The 12,235-nt window shown below is 44.7% G+C and overlaps 1 protein-coding gene across 2 annotated transcripts in view; it reads left to right on the plus strand.

Annotated features, from left to right (window-relative positions):
• Positions 1–12,235, plus strand: part of KLHL6 (kelch like family member 6) — a 601,696-nt gene that overhangs the window by 39,651 nt on the left and 549,810 nt on the right. The window lies entirely within an intron of this gene.

The raw sequence follows: 12,235 nt of genomic DNA on the forward strand, positions 1-12,235 counted from the left end.
TGTTGCAAACACATTGCTCCCCATTATTCGTTATTACATATGCAGGTAACCCTTCACTTACAAAAACCTTATCCATAAATTGCAACAGCTCCTCAGTATCTACTCTATCTACCATTATTACCGCTAGCCATCTTGAAAATGTATCAATGATTGCAATCACATTTTTAAGACTTACCCCAATTGGTCTCATGATTTCCACTGCAACAGTTTCCGTTTTTTTTTAAAATTACTGGTTCACACATTTTAGGTCGTAAGGTCTTTAAAGATTTATCAGCATTGGCACAATTTTCACTACTCTCTTAACAAATAATATCTACCCCAGGCCACCAGTACCATTTCTTTACATCCTGCGGTGTCCTGATTATGCCTCCATGACCATGACCCTCATGACATTGTTTGGTAATCTCTGGTCTTAAAGAAACTGGATGAATAATTCTACCCCCTGAATAAGTCTTCCTTTAGCCAAAGCTAGTTCATTTCTTAATTCCCCCAAATTCCTTAACTCAGAGTTAAGAGTACATTTCTTTGGCCAGCCATTTATTTCCAACTGCATAATCTTCTGCAAAATACCGTCCTTCTCATACTCTTCCTTCCATGTGTTTTCTCCAATAACAGGGATACCTTCATCATGAATAAGGAAATCTCTCCCTTTATCATTCAGATCTTCGTTAATCTGTAGAGGTATTCTCAACAGAAAATCTGGTGTCGCATTGTTCTTTCTTGGCACATCCATTGTCTTATACACAAAACCTTGCAAGCGCATCAACATCCTAGCAATACATGCGGATGCCTAGTACATTCCATGTGTGGTAAGTAATTTTGCTAATGGTTTATGATCACTTCTGAGTATACACAACCTCTCTTTACAGAGGACCTGTACCGTTCTAACGCCCACATGCATGTAAAAGACTCTTTTCTTTTTCTATCACTGAGAATTATTCTTAGGTAGGAGATAATGCCCTTGAGGCATATGCATTTAATATTTCTTTGCCTTCTACTGTCTCTTGGGATAGTACAGCGCCCAACCCCTTGCAACTTGCATCCATGGTGACCACACTCAATAATTCAGGATTAAAGTTACTTAAGGCAGGAGCATTCACTATGTTTCTCTTAATACCATCAAATTCCCGTTGACACTCCTCATTCCATTCATATTTACATCTGTTTTTTAAAAGTTGTCAAATATTGAACATTTTATTTGCAAAATGTTCCACACACTTTGAGTAGTATTCTACTAATCCTAAAACGGATCTCAACTCTTCCTTGCTAGGGCTCCCTGAATAGCCTCAACCAACTCAGGTTTAGGGCTTACACCTTGTCTGCTCAACAAAGACCTAAGTATGGATACAGATTCAACAGCAGAATTGCAATTTTAAATATTCTACTGTCAAACACTTCTTAGTCAAAACTTATAACTTTTTTCCTAGCATCTCATTATGTTCTTCTTTGTTTTTACCATAAATCAAGATATCATCTTGGAAACATTTTATATTCAACATATTACCAAAGAATGGGTGCATCACATGCGGAAAAACAGCCGCCGTTGAGACCAATCCAGATGGCATTCTACTATACGGGTAGCAACCCATAGGTGTAATGAATGCTGTGAGTGCCGTACTATCCTCCTGTAACGACATTTCATGGTATGCGGCCAATCGATCAATGATAGGAAACCATTTGGCATCCTTAAGTAAAGCAAGCATTTCCAATATTTTTGATAATGGAAATCTGTCAATGATGAGATTGTGTAGACACACATAAATAGATTTTTCCATTGCTTCGCTGTGCTACCACAATAGGGGAAATACATTCTGATGACTCCACCACCTCTATAATCTCAGCCTCCACCAACCTTTGCAATTCTCTTTCAACCTTCTCCTGATGAGAATCAGAATATTTCTTTATTTATGTATCTTAGAACAAGCATCTTGTTTTAATTTTATCCTATGTTTGAAATCCTTCCACTGAATACATCAGGAAATCTCTCAAACATGGTTTTTCCAACAATCTGTCCCTCATCAATAATCATTGAAGGATCTGAGCTGTTTGGCTTAAGTGTTCTATGTAGATTCCCTTGATCGTACCGCCCTAAAACCAAGGGCCCTTTCTTTGCCAAATACAACTGTGGTTTCCCGGTCCTTGAACCTAAAAATCAGTGATCTATAGCCTAGTGAATCTGTTCTTTAACCAGAACACCCTTGTGGTCTTATGTCTGACTCTTCTAATGTTGAGCCAATTTTCTATGTAAACTTGCTATTCCATACTGCTTCATTTATAACAGTATAGGGTGACCCTGAGTCTGCATAGATTTGCATTTCAACACTTCCTATGGATACAATACAAATCGATTTCCTTGTTAAGCTTTGGTCAACATTATTCAAGTCTAAAGACCCTCAAATGATCATTGACATTATTAATCTGCGCTGTCTCCTCTTCGCTCGAACTTTTATCCTCTACATATTTCACCTTGTTGTTTTTTTGTCCTTCTACATACTTTTGAGAAGTGCCCCAATATTGCACATGTGGCGTACTTTTGCTTCAATGCTGGACATGTTTTACTGTACATCAAATGCGTACTACTGTCACACATATAACACTTTAAACCTTCTCTATTTTTACCTGGTGTTGAAGATTCACTTCTAAATTCACTTATAGATTCACTTTTAAATTCACTTTTATGTACTTTGGTAACTTTCTGACCATCTTTGCTCCCAACTCTGCTAACCGTCCCCACCTGTGTTTCATTTACACTTGACTTGATGACCTTCGCACTTCTACTCGACCATTCTGCCTTCCTAACTATGGTTGAAATGTCTTTTTAAATCTGCATCCCCATTCATCCATAATCTGTTTTGGATTGCAGGATCTCTAACATTCAATACCACTTGGGTCTCTTACCAATTCTTCTTGTATCGCTCCAAACTTGTAATCTAGTGCTAATCTTTTAAGTGCTGCTACATACTCCTCAATTGGTTCGTAAGGTTCCTGTTTTCTCTGAAAAAGCTTGTAATCACATTAGGTGCAAAATAACAATCAAAAGGCCGTTTTATCGGTCGCAAATGGAGATTCGGGCCGTTTGCGACTCCTAAAACGGCTTATGTAATGTACTAACCCAATTTTGTGCATCAGTAACCTATTACTGACCCCCAAAATAGGGTTTGTAAGATGCTATTAGGAAGAGGCATGCTAGGGCATCCATTCCTAATAGCGTGTCGGAGGGGGATGTACAATTGTTTTGTGACCGGAGTGTGGTCGCAAATCAATCGCAGGTTACCACCTATTTCAAGTAGGTGGTAAGCCAGTCACAAACGGGAAGGGGTCCTCAGGGGACCCCTTCCCTTTTGTGAATGGTAGCAGATTTTTTTTTTAAACAGCAGGCAGTGGTACCATTGACCACTGCCTACCCTTAAAAAATTAAGCAGATACATTTAATTTTCTTTTAGCCACACATCCCATTTTCTTTTAAGGAAAAAAGGGCTGCATTTCAAAAAATAAAAGTTGCTTTATTTAAAAGCAAACACTGCCATGGTGGTCTGCTGACCCTAGCAGGCCACCATCCCTGTGTTACTGCCCATTCTCAATGGGTCGCAAATTGCGACCTGCCTCATGAATATTGACGCAGGTCAATTGCGACCCCATTGGGAATCGCTAATGTGTCTGAGACACATTAGTAGATTTCACTTTGCAAGTCTCTAATTGCGAGTCACAAAAAAATCACAATTAGAGACTCGCAAAATGAAATGTTAGTACATCTGGCCCAAAATCACATATAGCCTTATCAAAAACATTCACATCACCTCCCCCAACCGTATCTTTAACAATATGTTCATTCACTTTCAATCCCTCTGGTAGAATGTAAAATATCCTCATCTTCTGCTCCGCTGACATCTTCCCTTCTTCATCTATAGTGGAATTAGAGTTAAGAAAGTACAGTTTCCATTCAGGCCATTTCATGCAAGGGTTGCCCCCTGCTTGGCAAAACTCTTGTGGGGGCGATAAACTGAAATTCTGTGCATTCATGCCACTAGTTCACTGTATTTCAACAGTTAAATGTGAAAAGGGCAGGTACGTTTTGGTCTCACTGTACTCCACTTGTCAATTATCCAAAGTGCAGGCAAGTGTGCACCGGTGGAGGTGAGTATTAACTTCCCTGGATCCAATAGCTATTTATCAAGAGTTCTGGCAATAGTTGGTAATATTATTTATTCATAAATATATGTACCTTGCAATCTCACAGCTATTGCATTCAGTACTGCACTCCATTGCTATATGTCACTCTTCAATGCCACTTTTATGAAGCAGGAACAGCTGAATTAAAATAAAAAGAAGCTTCAAATATTTAAATGTCCTTTGCGCTTCTCTCGGCTGCTTCTTATGCTTCTGCCACAACAGTTGCAGTTGGTGCATACGCAACTTTTGTACGACCTCTCCGCTGCTCCGTTGCCCTCACTTACGCGTGAATCCCCATGGCCCTAAAAAGTTTGCGTGACACCCACGTCCCTTCTACATTCCCACAAATCATTGTGCTTGTCACAAATGCCTCCTGCACAGACGTGACCCGAAACTCGCCGCTTAAATGTCTTGCGCTGCTGTCGCGCGGCTACTTTGCTATCACCTCAACTGCCTCGCAATTATGGAATTACACGGTATGCCCCCAATCTGCTCCCCTCTTACCGAACGGCATGAGAGTACGTCATTCCTTGTCACGTTTGCCTTATTTCATATTCACTGTCTGTGCTGAGGCTGCTTCAACAATAAAATTAACACTGTCAAAATGTCGTTGCACTACGTGGTTCTCCCTAGCATTTAAGATGTCCCATTGCCAATTTTACAATGCCACTACAATGTCATTGTAGATAATACTCAAGTTTATTCCAGTTTAAACATTAGTGCACAGACCCTCATCCAGCGATTGTCCTTCCCCTTCGGCAACTGCAGATCCAGAACCTCTTAGCATTCTGGAATCAGAAGCAGCTGCTTACAGGCTTCTACATTTTTTTTAATACCTACATTTTTATTAGTTTAATGGTAACATTATATAAAACAAATGCACAGGGAACCATCTGCACATCGCCATCAAAGACAGTCATAGTAGAAAATATATAGCTCTTGGTTTCCTCACAATGTCCCAATAGTGTCTCAGGCTCAGCCAACAGGTACGACTTCAACAATGTTAGAATGCTTCCCCCCACCATTTGCTCCAAATCTTTCGATATTCGGAAGGGTAACCTCTAGCTTCACATACAGGCTTTTCCAGTAGGGTGCACCAATCCACGCCTGTGCGCCAGAGAGACAGAGGTGATGCTGATTTCCAATGAGCAGCAATGTCTCTTTTGGCTAACATGGTGGCTGTGCCAAGTAGGGCTCTGTCTGCCCTCGTGCCTCCAGCTCCCTCTAGTATCCTCAATAAAAGCAATTTAGGAGTGAGGTCCACCTCCCAGCCCAAAACTGTGGTAAGCTCTGCCACTATTGTTTCCCATATCTCTGAATGTGAGGACATTCCCAAACCTTATGGGAGAAATTTGCCAGAATGTGAGAACACCTGGCACAATCAGCATCTGGCAAATTGCCTGCTGTGTGTAGGTGTTCTGGCGTGAGGTATGCATAGAGTAGATGAAATGCTTGGACCAGACGTAGCCTCGCTGAAATTGCGATGACCCTCGGAGCCATCAGAGCATCTCTCAAGTTATCGTTTTCCAATTGGCCTAACCATTCCTCCCAATTCACCAGGAGGAACCCTATTGTGTCAGGGGCATTAATGATGAGTGTCTGATAGATCTGTGAGACCCCTCCTCACCAATTGCACCCAACATGAGCTTTGCTTTGAGGGGGCTGGATACTGGCAGGGCGGTGTCATGCATTAAATGAGTATGTAGAGCCTGGCGTAGTTGGAGGTATTTGTGGAATTGGGTCAGAGACAGCCTATATGTTGCTTGCAGATCTTGGAAAGAATGCATATATGACCCATTCCATACATCTCCCAAAAGGGTAATGCCTATTGCATCTCACCGACTGACACCTTCCAAGGCTGACACCTCAGCAAACCATTTACCGTGCCATAATGGGTATTCTTGTGTCAGTGTGGCAACCCAACCCATGTGAGTCACCGCTGCTCTCCATCCAAGAAACACCATATGCTGCATCTCTGGCGTGGTGGTAGGGATCACAGCCCCATATAGCATAGCCATCAAGGTCGGAAAGCCCATTGCAGTGAGTTCCACCCTATATGTCGGGTGTGACCATCAACCCGAGAGCCAATCGTTTATGACAATTGAGTTGCTAAGTAGTAGAGATATAGGTATGTCATGCCAAGGTCACCAACATCCATGCCATGTTGGTATTTGGCATAGCCAATCTGGGTCTCTTATTTTGCCATAGAAAGTGTGATGCTTGGAAGTCCATTTCTCGAAACTAATATTGGGGTATCACTTGTGGGCAGTTTTGGAAAAGATATAAAAACCACGGGAGGACCATCATTTTGTTTAGGGCTATTCTGCCTATGACATTCAAGGGGAGGGATTGACATTTCTGTAGGTCATTTTTAACTTTCTGGATTAAGGGAGTAATATTGAGGGTCCATGTGAGGATTGCTACTTGTATACCTAAATATCAGAAACTAAACCTTGTATCGGCATATAAGTTTGCCAATTCACAGTATCTTCTGTGGATGATAACAGCACTAGGGTGGATTTGGTAGGGTTGACCTTCAAGCCCGAGGCCTCCGCAAACAATTGGAGAATCCAATGGCACACAGGGCCACTTTGCCCAGAATCAGAAAGATATAAAAGGACGTCATCTGCATATAGCGCTATTCGGTCATCATTATCCGTGTCCCACTTCCAGCTGCTAATCTGAGCATCACATCTGATGAGGCGAGCTAGTGGCTTGAGAACCAATGCAAATAAAAGCGGGGACAGCCCTGCCTGGTTCCCCTCCGTATACAAAAAATATCAGACAGCATCCCTTTGACCTGGACCTGTGCCGTGAGATTAGAGTAAAGTATTCGGATACGTTTCCGAAATCGGAATCCAATCCCCGCTCTGCTTGGGCCTGGATGAGATATCCCCAGTCCACGGTATGTAAAGCTTTCTCAAAATCTATGAGGAGAAATGCTGTTGGGGGAATAATAAGTGTCTGCATGCTAGGGCGGCATGTAGCCTTCGCAGGCAATGACGAGTACTCCTCTTAGGCATGAAACCACATTGGTCCGCATGGATGAGGGTTTGCAGGATGCGTTTCAATCGTGTAGCCAAAACGGTAGTCAGGATTTTGACTTCTCCATTGTGAAGTGAAATGGGAAGGTATTCTGTGCAAAAGACCAAACGAGGCTGGGTCTTAGGAATCACTAATACAGTGGCAAGGTCATTTTCTTCTGGAAAGGAGCCCGTTTCCATTGCCCCATGTATATAAGTTTAATAAGTAAAGGGCCCCTATTTTACTTATATTTAGTATAAAATTCTGTTGGTTAGCCATCCAGGCCTGGAGTTTTTCCTGTTGCCATCACTGCGATGGTGTATGGTATTTCATCAGGCGTGATAAGCTCCTCCTACTCTCCTTGCTCTGTTGGTGGGAGTAGTGGGAGGGGTACATCCGATGTCTGCGGGAAGGTCATCTCATCCGAAGGTCGTTTCACAGCCGCATACAATTGTGTATAATAGGTAGCAAATGTCTGAGCTATAGCTCGGTAAGTGTGCTGGAGTGTGAGATGATTATCTACTATTTCAGAAACAATCCTACTAGCTATTGTTCGGGAAGCAAGCCAGTCCATATATCCGGCCTGTCACCCAGAGTAAGTGCATTTCTTGTTGCAAAAGGGCTGGGGTATTGAAACAGTGGACATACCTCATTACAGCTGAGCATTTTATACGGTCCAGGAGGCCATTAACATTCCACGTAATAACTTGACTAGACATCAAGGACCCAGAAGGTACTTGAGTATGGAAAGACAGTGCAATAGGAGTCGCCCAGGCACAAGGAGTGCTTGAGGTGTAACTCATCCCTTTAGGCCATTGTAATCGAACAGTAACCAAGACTCAAGAGTCAGTGTGATGGAATGTGTCAGGTGTGCACAAGAAAAAAAAACAACATCCCCCAAAATATCAGAACGGAACACCCTTTCCCCAACCAACCCCCACCCCATACACAAAACACAAAACATAAAAACTTAGTGTCCTTGGACATGGAGTGGTGGACCCCTCTTTAATATAGGATTTTCAGTGTCAGTGTGTACATAGTTCCTGTAGCCACCAGTAAATGGATTTAGTGCTATGGCACCGCAGTTCATTCTTATCCCTTCCTCAGGTGTTTATGCTGGAAACAATGTGGGGAAGGCGAGCCTCCTCTCTCCATCCCTTCAGTAGAGGGTTCATTATTTGGATTTCTTTTGCATGCATGATGCTGTGACCGGTCAGGCGAGACATGCGACGAGGTAGATCCCTGGGAAGCAGAGGCGGCTCGGTGTTGTCTTCCTCTCTGCAGAGAGCGGGTACGGGTCCTCTTTCCACGATCGCCCATCATTGTTACGGCTTGCATTGATGGCTTCATTCGCTGGGGAAGCCTGACGTGTATCTCCCGCCCAATTGCTTCTCCTTAGTAAGTCACTCCCATGCGACCGCAGCAGTTTTTAGGAAGTGTAACGTGTTTTTATGAAAGACTTTGAGCCGAGCGGGTAATAGGAGCATGCACAACAGGTTTAACTCTCTGAGCTTTTGCTTGACAGTCACATAGTAGCGCTGTTTTGCTTGCACCTCCCTAGTGTAAAACAGGAAGAGAAGGATTTTGGAATTCTGACATATAAGCTCCATACGCCCGTGCCTCTCTAAGAAGGTTGTCTCTGTCCTTGAAATTGAGAAATCAGGCAATCACCGATCGGGGCGGGAATCCAGGAGGGGTCTTAGCGTGATCCCCCTATGTGTGTGTTCCACTGCGAATCACGTGGAGAGCTTCTCTGTAGGCATCCAGGATCTAATCCATTGTTCCAGGAATTCAGCTGGTTGGGTGGTCTCAATCCCCTCCGGAAACCCCACGAATCTGAGGTTGTTGCACCTCGAGCAGTTTTCCGCATCCTCTGTCTGTCAGTGTAGTTAATTCATGTTGGCAAGTAAACGTGAGACTTGGGCCTTAAGATTGGAGACATCTCCCACTGTAGAAATTCTCCCCTCTGCCTCGGTGATTCTTGTAGTCACATTTCACAGATCTTGGAGGAGTAGCGCAACTTCTGCTCATACTTCTCCTATTTTTGACTCAACTGCAACCTGGGATGAGTGTATTGCTCGGAGAAACATAGAGATGCCACTCCCAGGCGGAGCCTCTTTTTTGGTCATTCCCGTTCGCTGCTAACTAGTGGCAGTGGTGAACTGGGCCTGAATGGGGGGGTTGTTTTTGAGCTTTGTCCTTTCCCATGGTCGCTGCCAGCGATTGCCCTTGATGCACTGGGGGGGGGCCCGGCCCGCATGCCCCCCACCCCCCCCCCAGCAGCAGCACGAGCAGCCGGGCGGTCTTGACAGAGAGCCGGTGTCCCTGAGAGTAGGCAAGGGTTCTGTGGAGGGTGGGATTAGGTTATCCAAGGGGGGAAGAGGGAGACAAGGAGGCCCATTTGTCTGTGAACACTGTACTCTCCCCTCTGGGTTGCGGTCTACAGGGTCCCCTGAAAATGTCTCCTCTGTGGCCTACAAATGTCTCCTCTGTGGAGGGGGGGGGGAGTGTATTTGTATATGTGCCCCCAAGCTATTTCCAACCCCTGTCTTGCTCTGGCACAAGGTTCAGCTAGGCCCGAGCTGGGGCACTTGCGTAGCAGGCCTCCCCACCGAGGCTAATCAGGCTGTGCCCCACCATTCCACACCACCGTGGGACCACCAGTCTCATCGCTCCCCCACTGGGCCCCTTGCTTCTCACCTATGTGTGGCTATTGCAAGGCCCGGACCACTCTGCAGCACCACGAGCAAGAGGCCATTGGGACGGGCCCGCCACAATGAAGCACACATGGGTCCAAATGCCGAACCGCAGATCCCCTCCCTTCCGAGTGCCAAAACAGTCTGGGCTCCGCTAAAGGGGCAGACGACTCCGGGCTAACTCCAGGTGTTCTTCAGCGGCCAGGAGTATTTACATGTGACACACGGATGGCGGCGGATGAAGGAGAGGTCCGTAGCACTCTCAGAGTGCAACCGCCATCTCAACACCCCAAGCCACGCCACTACAGGCTTCTACTATTAAAGCAATATACATAACAACAGCCCACTGAACATTCTGTGAGCTGTGATGTAAGACAGTGGTTGGAATGCTGGTGACATAGTAACATCCCATACAACAGACTCCTCTTTCTATGGCCTTGTAGTAGGTGTAGCAATAAAATTCACAGTATAGTCCAAAGGCTTTGCTTGCTTTAATTGGATTGAGTTGACATGTACACTTTGTTGCCAGAGGCAAGGCCCCTTATAGGTGCACTCACCTAGCACCTTCCTTCTGAAGGTAGCTCTCCTAAGGCAACACTCCACTGAGCTCTAGACACTGCAGGCCAAACAGACTGGCTTTCCCAATGCTTGTTTGTTAGTGAAATGACCAGTCATTTACCTCATAGTGTATGAAGGTGAATGAATCATTGTGGAAGTTTAACAACATCCACCGAGCCTGTCCTCAGCCAGTTTCACATCTCAAAACAGTCAGGTTAAAAAGAAAAAAACTGTTTGACTTCCCAATGCATTGATTTCTTTCCTACAATATGCTGCAGAAAACCAATGATTGCAATTACTGTGTTTCAACAATGTTTGTCTTTCGTATGGACTGACGTGAACATGTTAATCCACTATTAGCTTTCCAAAAGTACTGAACAAGCATGAACTGTCTAGATATTTTGAAGCACATATGAAGCAGTGTCTAACAATGGCATTTGCACTCAATGATTAGACCCATATCATATGTGGTCATATATAAGGGTATTGTTCAGGTCGTGACTACTGAACAGCGGCACATCACCTGTATATATCAACTAAATCTGTAAAATAAAGAAATATGACTCTAAATCGCAGTCCTTTCCCCAATCGATTCTGTTTTTACTGCTCCCTGATTGCCCCTATTACCACGTTAACGTCTTGGAAAAAGCCCTTGGTGATCTTGTTGTCTTTGTCTGTTAGTGATTCTGGAGGCTTCATATCTGAGCCCTCCAGTTGTCCTGGGCTTCTGATCACCCACTTGTGTTTGCCAGAATTGTCCTTTTTGTTCTGGCTATGGTTACCACTTTCGCAAACGTCTACCTCTGTGACTTTGGATACAATGTAAGCCTCCTACCTTGGTCCCAAGTGCTTCTTGTTGGGTGCATGTCTCTCTTGGATGCATCCTCCACTGCCTTCCCACAGCGTGACTGTGGTCTGCTTCTCTAGCCTGCCTAAGTCCATAATCCAGACAGTACGCAGCCTGGGTTGTCTCCAACCATGCTATCTGTGGATTCATCTGATTGCCCAGGCACCTCTGGACTAATATTTCACCAGATTGTTAGTTTTCAATTTATGCTCAGTGCAGCTTCTTTAGCCAACATCTCTCCTTAGAGCCCCCAGAGGCAAATCCCTCATTGGGGACCGGTCAGGGCAAAGCAGTTCAGCTATCGTTCACTCTGGGTCCTTAATCTTGTCAGGCTTGGCCTCTCCTTGGCTTGTTACTGCCCCAGTGCAAGCCCCTTTGAGGTCCTCTCTTTGCCCATCTATTACCACTTTCCTGTTGTTCAGGAGCAGTTCACTAGACGCTCCACTATTTTTTGGGGTCTGTTCCCCCGCCCGACCTCACTTCTTCCTTATTGTGCCATCGCACCAAGTGACCACATGGCACTCCCAGTCACAGAACCTGGCTCCAAAAGTCGCAGCTTTCTGCTCCAGCTCTGGCTTTACCAGCATGCTGTGTACCTATCCCTTCTTAGGGCCTCAACAAATCTCTGCTGCCTGCCAATGCGGACCGGTGATGCTGCAGACCAAATCCCTGGAATTATTCTAATATGCCCAGTGTCTCTGCATCGCTGTCATTCTTGGTCCACTTGGTCAGGAGGCGGTAGATATCCGATGAGTCTTCCATCATTGCTCCCACTGGAGGGCATACTCTTCTCTACTGATTCACAAGTCTGGGAGCCTCTCTGGTAGGCTGGATTGGTGCTTTCCCCACTTTTGGGGCAGAGATCCGTGACAAACCATCTGCCACCAATTTGTGCTTTGTTCCCCCCCTCATAGCAATATTTTAGGTCCCAGGAGCTATT

Source organism: Triturus cristatus, chromosome 11 (assembly GCF_964204655.1).
Source record: "Triturus cristatus chromosome 11, aTriCri1.1, whole genome shotgun sequence".
Taxonomy (NCBI): domain Eukaryota; kingdom Metazoa; phylum Chordata; class Amphibia; order Caudata; family Salamandridae; genus Triturus; species Triturus cristatus.